Here is a 21436-nt window from a genome sequence, read left to right on the forward strand (position 1 = left end):
GTAGTAGATGCGCAGCCAGTGCAGACCTTTGAACAATTCTGTCACCCTTTTGCACCAACTGGAGCTTTCAGATGAGGCCGAAGGGCAGCCCCACATAGATCACATTGCTGTAATCCAGCCTCAAGGTTACCAACATGCGGCCAGACTTTCCCTGTCCAGGAGCAGCCATAGCTGGCCAATCAGGCAGAGCTGTCAAAAGGAACTCCTAGATTCAAAGGACACCTGGGCTTCTAATGAGAAACATGTTTCCAGGAGCCCTCCAGAGCTGCCTTGCGTATCTCCTGGTGATGGGAACCACCCTCCCAAAGGGCATTTGTCTTCATCTGGAAGTGTCCTGGGAGGGATTTTAATTCAGTTTTAATTTTAAGAACAGCATAACCCTTTCTACTGCCATGATGTGAGCTTACAGTTTCCAGGTATGGATAGGCGACTAACACAACTTGAGTGCTGACATCTAGTGTGAAAACAATGAAGGAAACAAAGTACTGCAAAGTAGCCTGGGCTAGTTCTTATGGAATCGATGGCTTGTGAGAACTGTATAAAGGCGTCTGCACCAACCACTTCAGCTATGAAAGCCAGAGTGGAGTGGTGGTGCAGTCTGTAATTCACCACCCACCTGGAATGTGTGGATAAAAAGCACAGGGGGAGCAACACAGTTGGACAGCAAGCGTTCACACGTTACACCCCCTCCGCATTAGGAGTCTGTGGTCACACCCACACTAGACATCTAAAGCAGACTTATACCATGTTGCCAGTCCTGGCCTCCCCCAAAGAGTACCAGGAACCCTAGTTTTTTACGGGTGCCAAGAGTCGTTAGGAGAGCCCACACTGAGAAATAATTTCGAGAGCCCTTAAGCAACTCCACGTCCCAGGAATCTTTGTGGAAAGGGCTTGGTGGTGACAAAGAATGAGGACATAATGCCTGCTGGACATTTTCAGTGTCAGCACTTGGAATTCTTGGGGAGATGCTGGCATCGGAACAGCTTACTTCCAGACATGCTCATGTGGCCATCCAGAGATTAAATAACAATCTTTTCCAGCCAAGTCAAGACTGTTCTTTTTCTCTGGCTGAATTAAAAAATGGAATAAATGGTTCCAAATCTATCCCCCCGCCATGAGGTATGTGTGTATAACGTATTGCATGAACTTCATGTTTGCATTGACATTGAGAGTCTGTGGACCAACCTTCACCAATCTGAGCTGGCAGGGGCTGGTGGGAGTTGTAGTTCAATACATCTGCAGGGCACTTAGTTGGCGAACACTGCTGTCGACCGTAAGCACTCTTATGATCTGTTCTCAGGCCTTGCTATATGCAGTTGAAAGAAAAGAAAAAACTGGAAGAAGGCCATAAACTTTGCATGACCAAAGATCAGGTTTACTTGTTCATCAAAGTGCTCTATTCCTTGGGTGATTTCATGTAGGCTGGGCACATCAACTGAATCCATTGTCACCACTGAGCATTGTTTTCTGTCCTGAATTCGGAAGCCGATCAGACGCTTGGGACAAAGCAGGAAGCAGAGAAGATTTGGGGATAAATTAAGGAACGCCCTCCTCCAAGTGTGCAGCTGGTACTGTGCTTTAAACAGGGGGCGGGGGGCAAGTTCCTTGCTAGAGATTATTAGGAAATGGATTGGAAAGAAAAACTGCTAATATCATAATACCATTATGCAAGTCTATTGCTTGTTGCAGTGACGTAGAATGGGGGAGGGGGGGCAGAGGGCCTGTTGTCCCGGGCACAAAATTTGGGGGTGGCATAAAAATTCAAAAGAAAAATAAACCACTTTGAGGGTTTTTTTTTTAAAAAAACCACACACAATCAAGTGGTGTCAAGTGGTGTAAAAATTACATGGAATAAATAATACTAATAAAATAAACAGCCGCTGACCCTCTCCCCTCTCCTTGCTGGGAAGACCCTTCCCCACCATCATCGCTGCCCAGGCCTGATAGGAACCATGGGTTAGGGCAGAGCTTTCCAAACTGTGTGTCGCAACACATTAGTGTGTCAGCTTCAGTGTGTAAATGTGTTTTGCAAATGCTCCCTATTCTCCTCCTGGGGCTGGAAAGGGGTTAGTTTAACCTCTGGTTTGCTAGTAAAACTGAATTACTGCGTCCCGAAATGATGCATGTCTAAAAAGTTTGTCACCAACATGAAAAGTTCCAATTAGGGAGAGCCCCGGGCACTGGCAATCCACGCTACGCCCCAGTCTTATTGTAAACTACAACCTTCAGTTTGTAATTAACGTAAGGTTGCCATACGTCCGGAATTTCCTGAACATGTGTCCAGGGGGAAATTTTTGGATAATCAGCAAAATGTCCTGAATTTATAGCTCAACAACTTTGAGTAGCCATAAAAAAATAACTTTTGTGTTCTGAATTTTACTTCTAGAAATATGCCAACCCGAAATTAACACCAAGCCACAATTCTTTGAAAGGAAAAGTAAACTCAGCAGAAGTCGTCCTCCTGGGAGGAGGAAAATGGAGGAGGCACCATGTGAGCTCAAGGCTTTTTTGGACTCATAGAAGCTCATCTACATACTGCTAAACCAAGCTTTAGTGTCCCATGTGTACTGAGCTGTGAATTAAGAAAGGCACCATGGGTTCCAGTGTAATGTTGCAGAAGATCCTGTAGGGACAGAACTCTAAAACTATTCAGTTCAACCACCTGAGATGGTAAAATGTCATAGAAGGTTTTGATGTCCACCTAGAATATATTTGACACTTACCTGTTTATAGTCGTAGACAACAGTTGCTGAGGTCGTATTGCTCTGGATATGAAAGGCAGCAACACTTTCTTGGTTGTTCACCATCATAGTTTGCTCAACCACTTCGCCATCTCCTGTACTACTAGTGATTTTAATTATCTACAAAGGAGACAAGTTACAACAGGGAAATACATTTTCTGTGTTCCTGGTACTTTGCATGGTTGATCTCGAAGCACAAATCTGAAGCATTTTAGCTGGTGCTATAGAGTCATATCAAAATAAAGGAGACATGGCAAGAGGGTGTGAGCCTGCTCCCTAGCTCATGCATTTAATAAACACACAAGCACTTTTCAGATTATTAATGTGTGTGTAGCAGTGATGGATTAAATTTTAATCAACAAATAAATGCCAAATTGGCAATCATAGAGAAGGGAAGTTGTCTGTTCCCATAATTCCTCCTGTTTCTGTGTACATCCAATGTACATCCAATTAAATGCCTTAACAATGATGTAAGCATATTTATTATAGAGAGACTTGATTCTGGTATTACTTTATCCACCTTCAAATAAGTTGTGGAGGAAGGAATAATACTATTCCTTCCACCGTGTCCCTGTGTGCATGGGCAAAGGTTTTCTTCACTTATGCTGCTAGAGATCTTTTAGTTGAAGGACCTGGGATTTAGAACTTTGGGCTGGTATCTGGCAATTTGTGCCCTTAAATCCTAAACTAAACGAAGTCCCAAATAACCCAACAGACCAGGGAATAGGGAACCTGTGTCCCTCCACATGCTGTTGGACTACATTTCCCATCAGCCTTGACCGTTGGCTATGATGACTGGGGCTGATGGGAGCTGGAATCCAACTTTGACATGCTTTCAAACTGCTAGCTTGGCAGGAGCAGGGACCGAGGAACGGGAGCTCATCCTATCGCGGGGATGCGAACCGCCAACCTTCTGATTGGCAAGCCCTAGGCTCAGTGGTTTAGACCACAGCGCCACCTATGTCCCTTGCACCAGGGTTTACCCCAGCATAATAGAGTTGGCCAGGATGCCCAAAGGGGTACAATTTACGAGTTTTCTCCATTATCTGCACAGCAGGGGGTGTTCAGTCAACAGATAAATTGCAAACGGATAAAAACATTGGCAGGATCATTGTAATAATCTGCAGCTTCATAAGAGCATATTTTTAAAGTACAGTGGTACCTCAGGTTACAGACGCTTCAAGTTACAGATGCTTCAGGTTACAGACTCCGCTAACCCATAAAATAGTACCTCGGGTTAAGAACTTTGCTTCAGGATGAGAACAAAAATCGTGCTGTGGCAGTGAGAGGCCCCATTAGCTAAAGTGGTTCCTCAGTGTGATGGGATGATGAGCTGCTTGTGCGTAAAAGCGTAGTCCCTCAGAGTCTGTGCAAGTTCACAAACCTCTGTCTGTGACGGAGCCCCTCAGACATGGCTGCTCTAGTCACTTGTAGTTTCCGACAGTGGTTGTTTTCGGAATCGTTTCCAGCATAAAAGCTCCTTAACGGAAACACGTCTTCTGGACTCACGGCGTGACAGTTTCCGGCGAGGCGTGGGTCTCCCTATGGGAGCTTCAGATACCTCCCCACTGTTCTCGCTGGAAGTGTCTCTGAGCCCTCCCGCCTGCTCGCATTCCCTCAGAGATCCACTCCTCCCCCTGCTGGTTCCTGCTTCAGCTGTTGAGTCTCTTCCTTCCTCCCTGAGCCCCTCCACCACCTGTTCCTCCGATGGCAGTTCCCTGACATCCACCTCCCCTCCAGGGCCCCCCTCACCCCTCCCGTTCCCTCACCTCTGGGAGGTGAGGAGGTAAAACCTCGAAAAGAATCTTCTTCATCTTCAGACGTCTCGAACAATTCCCTCCATCGATCGCCGTCCCGGCTCGCTGAATCCTCCTCCTCCTCGGAATCTGTGAACCCCTCCAACTCCTCTTCTTCGTCTGTGGTGGCAAAGTATTCCCTCCGGAACCTCGCTACCGGTTGAGGCTTGCGTGGGAACCTCTGATGAAAAGTTTCTATTAAGACCTCGTCATTGACATCCTCTGCCATGACCCAGGTGTTTTCCGACTCCGGTTCCCCTTCCCACATTACCAAATACTCTACTTGATCTCCCTTCCACCTGGAATCGAGGATCTCCGCTACATGGTAGCTTTGTTCCCTTTCCTCCATTGCTGGTCCCCGAGTGACCCTCCCTTCTCTGTCGCCTTTATACAGTGACAGCAATGACCTGTGGAAAACTGGGTGCAGCTTCATGTGGTTCGGTAACCGGAGTCTGAAAGCCACTGGATTGACCTGTTGTGTGATTTCAAATGGGCCCAATCTTTTGGGTCTTAACTTCTTACAACCCCCTTTGAAGGGTAACCCTTGGGTTGACAGCCACACTTGGTCCCCCACCCTAATGGTTTCACCTTCTCTCCTGTGTTTGTCTGCCTGCCTCTTATATTCCTCCTTGGCCCTGTCTAAGTTAAGTTGGAGCTGGCGATGGATCGCTTCCATTTCTTCTACGAACTGTTCGGCAGCTGGAACGCTCCATCTCTCCCCTTCCCCCCCTGGGAAAGCCCTGGGATGGCACCCGTAATTAGCCAAAAAGGGGCTCATCCCCGTGGACACGTTCTCCGCATTGTTGTAGGCAAATTCCGCCAATGCCAACTTCTCCACCCAATCATTCTCTCTGTCATTGACATAACACCTCAAATATTGCTGGAGGATGCCATTGGCTCTTTCCGCCTGCCCATTGGTTTCAGGATGCCGGGCAGTCGAGAAATTAACCTCTACATGCAGTAAGCTCATGAGCTTCCTCCAGAACCTGGAAGTAAATTGTTTCCCTCGGTCAGAAACCACCCTCAAGGGGGCGCCATGCAACCTAAACACATTTTCTACAAACAATTTAGCTGTTTCTTCTGCCGTGACAGCATGTGAGCAGGCTATAAAGTGTGCCATTTTGGTTAACAGGTCTACCACAACCATGATGGCTGTTTTCCCTCTGGACCTTGGCAGATCAGTCATGAAATCTATGGCCACTGCTTCCCATGGTCTTTCTGGTGTGGGTAGTGGTTCTAATAACCCTGCCGGCGCCCGCCTTTCCCCTTTGGCTCGCTGGCATTGGTCACAACTCCTGACATACTCCCGCACGTCTTCCCTGACCTTGGGCCACCAAAATTCCCTGGTCACCAGCCACATGGTTCTGTGTTGCCCAAAATGCCCCGCTGTGGGGCTATCGTGCAGCTGCTTGAGTACCTTCCCTCTCAACTCTCCTTCAGGTATATATAACGCTCCCTTGTAGTACAACGCCCCGTTTCTCTCCTCAAAACCTCCGGGTTTATCTCCCTCCCTCCTGAGACCCCTGAGTTTGTCCTGGGCGTATTCATCATTCTCCGTTCCCTCTACCAGTTCTCTTTGCCCCACCAATGCCGCCCCACACACCCAGCGGTCCTCTGGAATGACATGTCTTTCTTCGGGTGCTCCCTCCCCCTCCAAATATTCAGGTTTGCGTGAGAGAGCGTCCGCCCTAACGTTCTCTGGGCCTGGCACGTAACAAATCTCAAAGTTAAATCTGGAGAACTCCTGGGCCCATCTCAACTGCCGTTGGTTGAGCACTCGTGCCGTTCTCCAATACTCTAGGTTCTTGTGGTCAGTGCACACTTGCACCTTATGTTGTGCGCCAATTAGCAGGTGCCTCCATCTCCGAAAAGCCTCATGAATAGCAAGAAGTTCTCGATCGTACACCGTGTAGTTCCTCTCGGATTTGTTCAACTTTCGCGAAAAAAAAGCACACGGTCTCCACTCTGACTCCTCCTTCCCTGGCTGCAGAAGAAGCACCGCCCCTATGGCTCTGTCCGATGCGTCTGTTTCGACTCTCATCTTTTTTTGTAAATCCACATGCAGAAGTTGTTCTTCAGAGGCGAAGGCCCTTTTTAGCTCCTCAAAAGCTCGCTCCGCCTCCTCAGTCCAAACAAATTTCTTCTTACTGCTGAGACAGCCCGTTATGGGCGCCGTCAGGTGGGCAAAGTTTCGGATGAACTTACGGTAAAAGTTCCCAAACCCTAGGAACCTCTGCACATCCTTCTTTGTTTTGGGTGTTTTCCATTCCAGCACTGCCTGGACCTTGCCGGGATCCATGGCCAATCCCTTGTCTGACAGGCGGTACCCCAGGAACTCCACCTCCTTGGTATGAAACTGACACTTCTCCAGTTTCACCCACAGCCGGTTGGCTAGCAGCCTGCGCAACACTTCTCTGACGTCTCTCACATGCTGCTCCTCATTCTCAGAATACACCAACATGTCATCCAGGAAGGCCACACGATTCTTGTAAAGCAAAGGCCCTAGTACGTGGTTCATCAGCGATTGAAAGCACGCCGAGCCTGCTTGTAATCCAAATGGCATAACGAGATATTCAAATGCCCCCAAAGGGGTGAACATGGTGGTTTTCCATTCATCTCCTTTCCTTATACGTATCAGATTGTACGCCCCCCTTAGGTCCAGCTTGGTAAATATCTTTCCCTTCCGCACCCTGTTCAAAATGTCATCTATTCTAGGCATGGGAAAGGCCAATGGTTCTGACACTGCGTTTAAGGCCCGAAAGTCACACACAAGTCTCGGCTTGTCTGTGTTTTTTTTATCCACAAAAAACACTGGACTACCTCCCACCGCTCTTGACTCTCTGATGAAACCCCTCTTCAGGTTCTTGTCAATGAACTCTCTTAGCTCCTGCATTTCTCTGTCTGACATGGCATACAACTTGCCTGCGGGGAGCTGCGCCCCAGGCAGTAAATTGATTTGACAATCAAAGGGTCTATGCGGGGGTAGTTGGTCAGCTTCCCTTTCGCTGAACACGTCGCTGAGATCTGCGTATTGTCGTGGTACCTTCACCTTCTCCGTTACTTCTGTCCCTGCTAGGGTAGCTTGGGCTCCTGCTGAACCCTTTCCCTCCTTGCAGTGTTCTAAGCAATGTGCGGAACCAAAGGAAACCACTCTCTGATGCCAGCCCACCAGTGGATCATGTAACGCCAGCCAGCTCATCCCCAAAATAATGGGAGCCCCTCCCAAGGTGGCCACATTAAACGCTATCAGTTCTGTGTGCCTTGCCACCTTCATTATCATTGGGACAGTCTGCAAGCTGACTTCCCCTCCCAACAGCTCCCTGCCATCGATCGTGGTCACCTGCAGGGGGTTGCTGAAAGGGATCGTCTGTATCTGGTGTTCAGCTGCAAACTCTTTGCTCATGAAATTGCAGGAGCTGCCTGAGTCCAACAGCGCCTTAATCTTCAGAGGGTATCCGTTTTGCAACTCTAGTGACACTTCTATCACTAGGGTAGGTTTGGGAGGTTCTGGCTTGGGCACTTTCACTGCTCTTTGGCCTGGCTGCTGTGCCCCAACGGTGGCAGCCAGGCGTTGGCTTTTACTTGCTCCGATATCTCCTCCACTCCTCCCTCAACAGCTCCCACCATGCCTAGCCATTCCTTCCTCTGGGGGCAGACTCTGGCAAAGTGACCTGGCTGTTGGCAGAGATAGCATTTCCGGGCGCCTTTTCCCTCCTTCCTACCCCCTTCACTGGGCTTTGGAACTGCGCGCGCGCGCTGTTCCGATTTCCATCGGCTCTGCCGGCGGGAAAGCTGGCTCAGGAATGTCTGGAATGAGGAACTCCTTCCAACGTTCCCCCTTCCCTTCCCGCCTCTCCAAAGCTCTCGCCTCCTGGCGCGCTCCTATGGTCAGCGCAGACTTGGTCAGCTGATCCATAGAAACCGCCCTGGGACTCCGGGAAAGTTCGTCTTTCACAGCCGAAGAAAGACCTTCTTCAAATAGCATTTGAATGGGTTCCGCCGATAAGTCCCACCCCAATCTGTGAACCAGCATGGTAAACTCAGTCCAGTACTCACGGACAGATCGGCTCCCCTGCTTGCAAGCCATTAACTGTCTGCGCACCACTCCCTGCTCAATATCGCTGGAAAACATGAGATCCATTGCACGAAAGAACTTCATTGTGTCCTTTAGGACGTCATTATGCGTTGCCATCAGGGGTCGCACCCAGTCCCTCGCCCCCTTTTCAAGGTGCCCAATCACGAAAGCCACTCGCGATTCCTCGTCAGGGAATTCATCAAACTGCACATTGAGGGCATATTGCATCTCTGTTCTAAAGGCATGGTAGTCCTTGGGGTCTCCCCCGAACTTCTGCACCAATCCTGGTACCTTTCTGGTGAACTGGGTGGCTTTCCCCTTCTTGTCTGCATCCTGAGCCCTTCTCTCCTCAAGCCTCGCCGTCTGCAGCGCCAGTTGGATCTCCAACGCCCTGTACCTTTCTTCCAGGCTTGGCCCTGCTCCAACTCCTGCTTCTCCGGTTCCGGCTGGGTCACTCATGATGCCTTCTCCTGCACAGGCAGCTTACAACCACTGTCGGAATGCTGTGATGGGATGATGAGCTGCTTGTGCGTAAAAGCGTAGTCCCTCAGAGTCTGTGCAAGTTCACAAACCTCTGTCTGTGACGGAGCCCCTCAGACATGGCTGCTCTAGTCACTTGTAGTTTCCGACAGTGGTTGTTTTCGGAATCATTTCCAGCATAAAAGCTCCTTAACGGAAACACGTCTTCTGGACTCACGGCGTGACAGTTTCCGGCGAGGCGTGGGTCTCCCTATGGGAGCTTCAGATACCTCCCCACTGTTCTCGCTGGAAGTGTCTCTGAGCCCTCCCGCCTGCTCGCATTCCCTCAGAGATCCACTCCTCCCCCTGCTGGTTCCTGCTTCAGCTGTTGAGTCTCTCCCAGCCTCCCTGAGCCCCTCCACCACCTGTTCCTCCGATGGCAGTTCCCTGACACTCAGGTTAAGAACAGTTTCAGGTTAAGAACAGACCTCCGGAACGAATTAAGTACGTAAGCAGAGGTACCACTGTAGATAATTAAATGAGCAAATTGAATGAATTTGGATCTGCAGAAGATATTAAAAAATAGATTTAAGGAACTACAGAGAGAGGAAGAAGGAAGTCAAGCTTTGAAATGTTAAAACGATTGTAAAATTAATAAAATTCATTGTTTCTGAAGAAGTGTGCATGCACACGAAAGCTCATACCAAGAACTAACTTAGTTGGTCTTTAAGGTGCTACTAGAAGGAATTTTTTTATTTTGACTATGGCAGACCAACACGGCTACCTATCTGTAACTGTAAAATTAATGAAATGTGTATTGCTCCCCCTCAATACGCATATCTGCTAAAATACTGGGAAACGCAAATCCCCAAATTTCACGTGGGGTGGCAATCTTTATAGTGCAGGCTCTGAAACTCAGGGCTACTCTGACTGGGTAGTGTGTCCTAGACCTGGACCTGTTTTAATTCTTTTTATTACTTTTTCAACCCAATGTGCCGAGCCTATTTTGGGGCCATTTTATGCTTTATATACATGCGCATTTTAGATTCTTGGCGCTGGCAACTAAATCTTTACATTATTGTCTTAGGGTAATTTAAATGTCATTACGCCAGTAATATCGCTCTGAATTTTGTTTGGTTGCTTGTCTCTAGTATTTTTGTCTTAATTTGCTATGGCTGTATGCTAATGCAATAAAGGTTTGACTTTGACTACTGGGAAACAAGAGGAAGTTACAATGGTTATCTTATCAGGTGGCCAGTTTAGCAGCTTTTATAGACCTAGTTATTGGGGAAATCTACCTGTATACACAACAGATAAGCATAGGTTTATGATGCTGAGTGCAACCAGAAAGTCTTCCATGTGCAACTGTAAAACGTCAGCCTTACAAATGGAAGTTGCTACCTGCATACAAAACCGACAACGGTACATTTTTTGATGCTGCACCGGAGGCTACAGGCCTCCATTTTCTGCATCCTTGCAGTCACATGGAAGAAGAGATTCTGCACATATATCTGTCTACTCCTGTAGATAGCTGTTTTATTGGACACCTTTATATACAGGCACCCCCCCCCCATTTGCATGAGGGTGGTGTTCCAGGTCATTGTGCATGTCACCAGGATGTGCGTAAGCTTGCCCTGCCCTGTTTTGCCTCCGTTCTGCCCCATGCTGAAAACGGCACCCCCTCCAACATGTCTCTGATGAGAATAGAGATGTCCCATTCCATAATTATAATTTTACTTTTTATACCCCACACATCTTATTGGGTTTCCCCAGCACTCTGGGCAGCTTCCAACATATATAAAAAACAGAATACAGTGGTACCTTGGGTTAAGAACTTAATTTGTTGTGGAGGTCCGTTCTTAACCTGAAACTGTTTTTAACCTGAAGCACCACTTTAGCTAATGCTGCCTCCTGCTGCTGCTGCGCCGCCAGAGCACAATTTCTGTTCTCATCCTGAAGCAAAGTTCTTAACCTGAGGTACTATTTCTGGCTTAGCGGAGACTGTAACCTGAAGCGTATTTCACCTGAAGCATATGTAACCTGAGGTACCACTGTAAAACATTAAACATTCAGAATACATCCCTATACAGGATTGCCTTCAGACAGTTCAGGGGTTACATAACTCCATTCCCTCCAACATTCCTCCAATGAAAATAAGGACATCCTAAGGAAAAGCAGGAGATTCCAGGACGCAATCAGAAACCGGGACAGCTTCTCTAAATCAGGGACGTCCCTAGAAAATAGGGACACTTGGAGGGTCTGAAACTATGCACACATCTGTGGTTGCATACATGCCAATCACACACAAATGGGGGTTTGCCTGTACATAAGAAAAGCAATTCAAATAATTATCCACCACTTTTTGGTAGTCACACCCACCCTCCTGGCAGATGTAGACATCTGAAGGCAGCCCTGATTTGGGAAGCTTTTAATGTTTGATGTGTGTGTGTTTTCTTTCACACTCTATTTTTGTTGGAAGCCTCCCAGAGTGGCTGAGACAACAAAAGTATATTATGTTAGCAAATGTGTTTGGTTTTTTTGTATGTTTTAATAATAATAATAATAATAATAATAATAATAATAATAATAATAATAAAAAAATTATTTGTATCCCACCCTCCCTGGCCAAAGCCAGGCTCAGAGTGGCTCACATCATATAAATAAGACAATATGCATAATACAACATACAATATGCAAATAAAATAACATTCAACATTCATTACAATAATATAGAATAATATTTTGTATGTTAAATGGTATAGTTTAATTATGGAGAAGTGATAGGAAACTGAGCACAGCCTTATTGTAATACTGTACATTATTCCTGATGTTATAAGAATCCTATGGTCCCAGATATAAAATAAATATTCATAAATGTACAAGAAAACACATACATAAGTATATAAACCACATGTCTGAAATAATACAGGAGAGCAATCCTGAAGTCATTTTGACTCTCCCAAATTGACCTCAATATATTTCTCTGCAAGAAGGGAGGAAATGGAGAAAGCCTCCCCTTTGTCTTTTTGCTTACAAATCCTGTCTTAAGGGTGTAATTGTGTATGAACAGGGTGAGCCTGTGACCTGGGACTCAGAAACTGAAGTATTTACTATCACAAAAGAATGGCCAGGTTGACCAGGTAAATCAATCAGTGACCATTAACAGATATCCTGGCAAACAGGATTTCTGCTGTAGACCACCTCCTTCTGTAATGTTTGCACAATGTTTTTTGGGGTGGTCTTGGTCTACAGCAGGCTTCCTCATCCTTGGCCCTCCAGATGTTTTTGGCCTACAACTCCCATGATCCCTAGCTAGCAGGACCAGTGGATGGGGATGACGGGAATTGTAGTCTCAAAACATCTGGAGGGCCGAAGTTGAGGAAGCCTGGTCTACAGGGTGGGCAATTTCAAAAGTCTAGATACGGGCTTGTGCACCATTGTTCTGGGTTCCTCCTCCCTCCTGGTATGGTGAGTGAGGACCCTGTTGCAACAGTTTAATAAAGATCGGGCTTACTAGCTGCTTTGCTTCTCAATATTCTCTGGCTAGCCTCTGTTGTTTTCTCCTACCGATAGGTAACCCACTTAAGGACTCTATATGGGCTCTTGGATACCCAATGAGGGGAAAGGAGCAGGTTTTTTCTATAACACTGACTTGTATACCATTCCTCAGTAGAATTCCGCTCTTCCTTTCACAGTGTTCCCCTAAAAGTGAACCCTGTCGTACCCTTCCCAGCCCAAGCTCACCACGTAGGAGCAAAAGGAAACTTTAATTCTATTCACTGCTCACCCCCATGCCCCTGTATTATGGTGTTCCAAGCTCTGGGCTTCCAATACTTTAAGCAATCTCCTAACAACTGTCATTCTCCTGCTAACTTATAAACTCTGATGTCACTTTTGCACAGATTTGATAGCTTAGCCAGCCCCAGAGGCAACATTTGCCTGGGGAGTTTGTAGCCAGGGCTGCTGCAATGAACAGCCGTGGAAGCCTTTGGGAGGCAGAGACGTGAGAGGGCATCAGAGAAGGGAAAGAAGGAAAGAGGGACAGAGTCCAGTGTTTCTCGGGGTACTCTGACTATCATTCAAGGCGCCCCAGGGTGCCATGGCACACTGGTTGAAAACCACTGGCTTAGCCAAATATGAGACGTGGTGAGAATAAATCAAACTTTATTGCTACAATAAAAGTTGAATGTACCAGGCATTTAAATGATGGTCTTAATAAGAGTGGCTGGATATTTACAGTATATTTCTTTTCCTACCTTAACCTGTCCTGACTAATGAACCCATTACTCCACAGCACCCACACCAGAGAGGAACAAAAGGGCATGGGCGCTGCATGACAAAAGAACAGGTTTATATCAATACCATGTCACGGAACTGAAATCCTTCCAGGATGTTTCAGTCTTCTGTGGATATAATTCATAGCTCCAACATGTCCTGAGCTGAGATAGAAGAATACTTTATTGAGAACAGAAAATTTCCTTGTAATTAATAGATACAGATTGTCCCTAGATATTGCTTTTTCATGCCCAGATGACTGCTTCCATTTCCTTAAAGAACACCATATAGCGTCCCTTCCCTTGGTACTGGACAGTCCCATTGAAGAGTCGCCATGCAGTGTGGTCACTTCATCCTCCTGTCTCTCATCCTGGGCCTTTTCGCACCCTGGCCTGAGCTGCTGGGCATCTCTGCGTCAGATACAGGTATGAGCTCTCTCTCCTCTTACAACTTCTAAATCTTATGTGTATCATGGCTGTACCTCCCCCTATTTCTCTCCAATTCTTTAACCTGCCTCTCTACATAGGGTTGCCCCCTTCCCTAAGGCCCAAGTGATGTGGAGCTTGCTTTCTTGTAGGCAACACATGCACCCAATTATATTGATCACACTATGGGAGTTTGAGGAGCTTGTGTGCCTACAAAGATTCCCTGGGCTGACGTTGCCCAGTGACTGAACATGTGACCTTGAAAGGAGCTCAATGGATTCTCCATGGTGGCTCAAAATGAAGAGCTGTGGAGTTGTAGCCAACATATTTCTTCTCAGAGTAGATCCATTCAAAAAGATAACTCTAAGTTAAACACGACAATTCATTTCAATGCCTCTATGCCAAGTATGACAACGTTGCATGCCAGCTGTGGTCCTTGCTTGGGATCAGTGTCAGCACCTGGAATTCTCAGAAGTTGCTGGCATTCTAGCACCCTGCCCAAGGCCACAGTAGATCAGTGATACTCTGGTTGTTCTGTGAGTCACTCTTTAAACTTTACACTATGTTCCCGGGGAAGCAACATTCTGGGAACTACAGTGGTACCTCGGTTTAAGTACTTAATTCGTTATGTAACCTGAAGCGTATGGAACCCGAAGTACCACTGTATCAGATTTGGAGTACACCTACCCTTGAATAGTCTGATCTCTCTCTTCAGCAATCTTTGCCAACTAAACTCAGGGCTCAGGGTGTGGACATAGGAGTCTTGTTCATGGTTAGTGTTGACTTCTGGCATCCTCAGGAATATGTGTTGTTTCACTACGCCAGCCAAGATACCTTGCAGGTGGTACTCACCAGAGTGGCAGAGAACAGCATGTTGTTTGGCCCATATTGTTTTGTGTGATTTTTGGTTCATAGATAGACAACTTGGCTTCTTCCAGAAGTCTTGGATTTCAGTTTCCCAGCTGACACCCAATGCTAAACTATTGAGAACAGGAAAGTGACTCTCAGCTAGAACTGGATACAGCCCAGTGGTGGGGATGTAAGGTTATTAAAAGCTTCTGGGTAATGATCTATAATGAACTGAAGAAAATGTTTCAACTAACTTTTGTTAAAAAACCTGAAGCTTTTTTACTAGGACTAATAGGAACTGAACTCCCCAAAGAAGATAAGAAAATATTTTTGTATGCTACAACAGCTGCCCAAATATTGTTAGCCGAAAGATAGAAGGACGAAAAGATAGCAACGAAAGAAGAATGGCAAATCAAGCTAATGGACTATGCAGAAATGGCAAAATTAACGGCAAAGCTCAGAGACTATGACAATGAGAAGTTTTTTTTAAAAAAAATGATATTTATTAAGGTTTCAAAGAAAAGAATTACATGAGTTAAAAAAAAGAAGAAGAAAAAGTAAGACAAAAATAAAAATAAATGAAAAAATACAAAATACAAAGAAAGATAAAAAACACTTTAAAAATACATCAGTCTTTCCATACCTTACATTTATTTCCTTGTTTCCCTGACCTCCTCACACCCCCCTTTTTTGTATTCCAATTCAGTTAATTAATTCAGCAATTTCTTTCCCTCTTTGTTTTTATCTTAGTCCTTTAACATAATATATTATAACTTTGGATTCTCACCTGTTAACAATCCATTTTTACATACACCTTTATAACATTACTGCTTAAACCACTTAACTTCATTCTGACATCATTCTAACATTCATTAATTTGGCAATATTTCTGTAAATAGTCTTTAAATTTCTTCCAATCTTCTTCCACCGACTCTTCCCCCTGGTCTCGGATTCTGCCAGTCATTTCCGCCAATTCCATGTAGTCCATCACCTTCATCTGCCATTCTTCCAGAGTGGGTAGATCTTGTGTCTTCCAATACTTTGCAATAAGTATTCTTGCTGCTGTTATGGCGTACATAAAAAAAGTTCTGTCCTTCCTTGGCACCATTTGGCCGACCATGCCCAGGAGAAAGGCCTCTGGTTTCTTCAGAAAGGTGTATTTAAACACCCTTTTCATTTCATGACAATGAGAAGTTTAAAAAAGAGTGGGAATCGTTTATTATTTATGTGCAAAAATACTGTAAACAGGTTGATAGATATAAGTAAAACATTTAAGTAAATGCTTGCAACTAGCAGAAAATTAGATAAAATTAAGGGAAATAATAATTGAAAAGGTTTAAGAATGGATATGCAGAAGAACGTAGTTAATATAAGGAACCAGAAGAGGGTATGGAGGGAAGTCCAGAGATTTAGGGAATCTCAAAGAGAAGCTTTGTGAAAACATATTTGTATAAATTTAGATCTGGTAGAAATGTGAGTTAATTACTGTTTTTATTTGTGAGGTGGAGTCACCTGGTCAATGTCATTGCTTTCTGTGTTTCAGACTTTGATATAATGTTTATATGAGGCTTGCCTTTCTTTGCTTTTACCCACCAGATGGTCTACCTGATATATGCAAACTCCCTAAGAAAGTAGGAAAATGCAGAGCAAGTTTTACACGTTTTTTCTTCAATGTTGAAACCCTGAAGTGTGAGGAGTTCAATTTCGGTGGATGTAACCCGAATGAAAATAACTTTCCGAATGAAAATGAATGTTATCAGGAATGTGGACGCTTTGGTAAGAACAAATAACTTGCTGTTTTAGGGCAGGAGCTGTGAACATTTTGGGACAAATGGGCACATTTCAAAATTTGAGAAACTCTGATGGGTGCATGTCCCCTTTTCTTGAAAACATGAAACGCCTCCAAGTACGATATTATTATCTCTCTCTCCAAACCCCTCCATACAAACCCAAAAAGGCAGCATCCTCTCCCCTTAAAACCTAAACACAACTGAACAAAAAGCACTGTTCGAAATGATTTTTGGTACATTTTACATATTGCAAATTTTATTTGAGACCACTGAACAAGACTTATGGTCAAAAAGCCTTTGGCTTACTTTTCTCAAGGTATCTTAGCACAATGACAAACAGAATGTCTGAGACAAACAGAACTGACTGAGGTAGGCGGAGACCTCCAGGTATCCCACCTGAGGGAAGGCAAAGCCAAGCCTATGGGTGCCCCCCGTTTTAAGCGTGGAGCGGTCATTCTGAAAGAAGATCTGCTCACCTCTTATCACCTTGAGTCGCTCCTGAGATGTACTGTGTACTGTGCTTTTACCTTCTTCTTAATGTTGCACCTTTGCTCTGGGCTGCCCTGGGCTCTCCGGGAGAGGAAGGGGGACGGCTTCTTCTTCTTCTTCTTCTTCTTCTTCTTCTTCTTCTTCTTCTTCTTCTTCTTTGCATCATTTGATCCACCACAAAGATTCTCTCTTTCTTCCACAGTAGTGAAAGACGAGTAATATTTTGGCATCCTCAAAAATGCCCCCTGCTCATGTGAAAGAAGACAACAGCTAAATTCCAGATGTCCTTCCCAATCTACAGATGTCCTTCCATTCACCTCAGCTGAATATTCTGAATAAGTGCAACAGTAGTTCAGCTCCTCTGTATTCTGGTTCTTGAGTATGGCGTTTTCTCCACATTAATTCATCTGCTATTAAATCCACATTAATGCTGTTAAGTGTCTTCTATGGCTTACTATTTCTTTGTGGGGAGCTTAGATGTCTTTATTTACAAAAATATTTATATGCTGCTATATCATCTAAATATCAAAGTGATTTACATTATCTACATATATCATAAAACATGTAAAAAAAATAGATTAGAGAACATCAACTAACCATTAAGTATTTTCTTAAATGCAGGGCATGGGCAGATAGCAACAGAGTTGCAATTGCATGAACTGCAACTCCCGTGCAGAGTTCCAAAGGAAAAACACACACTAAGGCAGCAGAATTCTTCAGCTATAGTTTACTGAGGTTTAAAAGCGTACAGGATCTTACTGGATCCCCAGTAAAGTGCCAAAACCTCAGCTCCTAAGACCTCATGCAGTTACAGAAGCAAAGAAACAGACAGTATAACAGAAAGCATAGAAAGAGACACAGAACTGCTCTGTAGGCAGGAAATATATCATCTGCCTCTGAGCGTTGACCATGAGCCCCACAGACTCACGAGATAAACAACTGCTGCAATCTTGTATTTGAGAACATTCAAGAAAGTTCTGCACCCATAAAACTCACAATGCTTGACGATATCATCCCTTGAAAGGAAAATGAACAATGGCATCTGTTTGCGTGGACAGGCGGAGTCCCCAGATCCCGCGCGGTCCCCGTCCCCCCCGTCATGTGAAATAACGACTCATGACAACGTGCTATGGGATTAAATTGGCCACAACTTTATTAAATTTCAAATGTGGGTAGACCTTGGCTCAGGCATTGGGCGTTCTCCCTCCCCAGTCCCCAGCCGGGGACCTAGAGAGCATCAGGGTTATCCAGTGTGTGTGTGGGGGGGGATGGGCCGGCTCTGGAGAACATATGTTCAAGCAGAGATGGCCGCCCCCGTAACGCTGCCGCCGCTGCAGAGAGCAATGACGACCTTTCGGTGTACGGCCAAAGCCTCCCTTCAGAAAACCCCTTTAACGGGGAACCCTGGTATCGCCGCCGCAAGAGGAAGATGGACAAAAGGATTCCGCCCAAGGCCTGATACCGCCAAAGTTGTGACGTTTTGCTACAGGAAAGGCGAAACCTGCCAATGCAGGGAAATTCCTTTCTGGCCCTTTAACAGCGACCTTAACGTAGCAGCGCCCGCATACCTGTGAAGAAAAGTTAACCTGCAAAACCTGTGAAGAAAAGTTAACCTGCAAATAAGACATTAACTGAGGGTGGGTAGGGTGGGAGAAGCTCTGGAGCCAAGTGAGGATTCCCAGGTAAGATCCTCCCTCTATTGTGTGGGCAGGTAATGCCTCCCCTACCTGGCCTGGTCTCCTTGGCAACGCTTCCCCCAGGTGGGATTGGACAACTGACTGAGGTAGGCGGAGACCTCCAGGTATCCCACCTGAGGGAAGGCAAAGCCAAGCCTATGCTGTTGGAGCCGCTCCAGATCTAGGGGCTGCGCGCGTCCACGCAAAGGGTGCCCCCCATTTTAAGCGTGGAGCGGTCATTCTGAAAGAAGATCTGCTCACCTCTTATCACCTTGAGTCGCTCCTGAGATGTACTGTGTACTGTGCTTTTACCTTCTTCTTAATGTTGCACCTTTGCTCTGGGCTGCCCTGGGCTCTCCGGGAGAGGAAGGGGGACGGCTTCTTCTTCTTCTTCTTCTTCTTCTTCTTCTTCTTCTTCTTCTTCTTCTTCTTCTTTGCATCATTTGATCCACCACAAAGATTCTCTCTTTCTTCCACAGTAGTGAAGAAGGAGTAATATTTTGGCATCCTCAAAAATGCCCCCTGCTCATGGGAAAGAAGACAACAGCTAAATTCCAGATGTCCTGCCAATCTACAGATGTCCTTCCATTCACCCCAGCTGAATATTCCGAATAAGTGCAAGAGTAGTTCAGCATCCTCTGTATTCTGGTTCTTGAGTATGGGGTTTTGTCCACATTAATTCATCTGCTATTAAATCCACATTAATGCTGTTAAGTGTCTTCTATGGCTTACTATTTCTTTGTGGGGAGCTTAGATGACTTTATTTACAAAAATATTTATATGCTGCTATATCATCTAAATATCAAAGTGATTTACATTATCTACATATATCATAAAACATGTAAAAAAAATAGATTAGAGAACATCAACTAACCATTAAGTATTTTCTTAAATGCTGGCATAAACCTGTCATTATAAAAATGTTTTCAGCAGGCCTTTATAGATTCACAGCCTGCTGAATCTTTGTTGGCTGAGCAGTCCTTAGGACTGGGGAAATCACTAAAGGTTTGGATTCTTGTTGTCAGATGAGCCTCACCAACTCCGGGGACGAGACATGAAGCTCCGCCAGATGATCTAAGTGTTTGAGCTGACAGATGAGATGTTAGGCTGCCCTTAGGTATTTTGGACTTGTAAATTACCTTAATACAAAGACAATGAACTTGGCTCGGTAGTAGATGCGCAGCCACTGTAGACCTTTGAACAATGCTGTCATCCTTTTGCACCAACTGGTGCTTTCAGATGAGGCCGAAGGGCAGCCCCACATAGATCACATTGCTGTAATCCAGCCTCAAGGTTACCAACATGTGGTCAGACTTTCCCTGTCCAGGAGCAGCCATAGCTGGCCAATCAGGCAGAGCTGTCAAAAGGAACTCCTAGATGCAAAGGACACCTTGGCGAACCCTCCAGAGCTGCCTTGCGTATCTCCTGGTCATGGGAACCACCCTCCCAAAGGGCATTTGTCTTCATCTGGAAATGTCCTGGGAGGGATTTTAGTTCAGCTTTAAGAACAACATAACCCTTTCTACTGCCATGATGTGAGCTTACAGTTTCCAGGTATGGATAGGCGACTAACACAACTTGAGTGCTGACGTCTAGTGTGAACACAATGAAGGAAACAAAGTACTGCAAAGTAGCCTGGGCTAGTTCTTATGGAATCGATGGCTTGTGAGAACTGTATAAAGGCGTCTGCACCAACCACTTCAGCTATGAAAGCCAGAGTGGAGTGGTGGTGCAGTCTGTAATTCACCACCCACCTGGAATGTGTGGATAAAAAGCACAGGGTGAGCAACACAGTTGGACAGCAAGCGTTCACACGTTACACCCCCTCCGCATTAGGAGTCTGTGGTCACACCCACACTAGACATCTAAAGCAGACTTATACCATGTTGCCAGTCCTGGCTTCCCCCAAAAGTACCAAGAACCCTAGTTTTTTACGGGTGCCGAGAGTGGTTAGGAGAGCCCACACTGAGAAATAATTTCGAGAGCCCTTAAGCAACTCCACGTCCCAGGAATCTTTGTGGAAAGGGCTTGGTGGTGACAAAGAATGAGGACATAATGCCTGCTGGACATTTTCAGTGTCAGCACTTGGAATTCTTGGGGAGATGCTGGCATCGGAACAGCTTACTTCCAGACATGCTCATGTGGCCATCCAGAGATTAAATAACAATCTTTTCCAGCCAAGTCAAGACTGTTCTTTTTCTCTGGCTGAATTAAAAAATGGAATAAATGGTTCCAAATCTATCCCCCCGCCATGAGGTATGTGTGTATAACATATTGCATGAACTTCATGTTTGCATTGACATTGAGAGTCTGTGGACCAACCTTCACCAATCTGAGCTGGCAGGGGCTGGTGGGAGTTGTAGTTCAATACATCTGCAGGGCACCTAGTTGGCGAACACTGCTGTCGACCGTAAGCACTCTTATGATCTGTTCTCAGGCCTTGCTATATGCAGTTGAAAGAAAAGAAAAAACCGGAAGAAGGCCGTAAACTTTGCATGACCAAAGATCAGGTTTACTTGTTCATCAAAGTGCTCTATTCCTTGGGTGATTTCATGTAGGCTGAGCACATCAACTGAATCCATTGTCACCACTGAGCATTGTTTTCTGTCCTGAATTCGGAAGCCGATCAGACGCTAGGGACAAAGCAGGAAGCAGAGAAGATTTGGGGATAAATTAAGGAATGCCCTCCTCCAAGTGTGCAGCTGGTACTGTGCTTTAAACAGGGGGCGGGGGGCAAGTTCCTTGCTAGAGATTATTAGGGAATGGACTGGAAAGAAAAACTGCTAATATCATAATACCATTATGCAAGTCTATTGCTTGTTGCAGTGACGTAGAATGGGGGAGGGGGGCAGAGGGCCTGC

At 45.5% G+C, this 21436-nt stretch overlaps 2 long non-coding RNA genes across 2 annotated transcripts in view; one reads left to right on the forward strand and one right to left on the reverse strand.

Moving 5' to 3' along the window:
• LOC309519672 overlaps positions 1 to 21436 on the reverse strand; it is a 363193-nt gene that overhangs the window by 98608 nt on the left and 243149 nt on the right. The window lies entirely within an intron of this gene.
• LOC309519651 lies at positions 13602 to 17222 on the forward strand. Its single transcript, XR_014213935.1, has 3 exons — positions 13602 to 13771; positions 16217 to 16396; positions 17102 to 17222. It is a non-coding gene; the product is annotated as an uncharacterized lncRNA (long non-coding RNA).

The sequence above is a fragment of the Podarcis vaucheri genome (genome assembly GCF_965113315.1).
Source record: "Podarcis vaucheri genome assembly, chromosome: 15".
NCBI lineage: Eukaryota > Metazoa > Chordata > Lepidosauria > Squamata > Lacertidae > Podarcis > Podarcis vaucheri.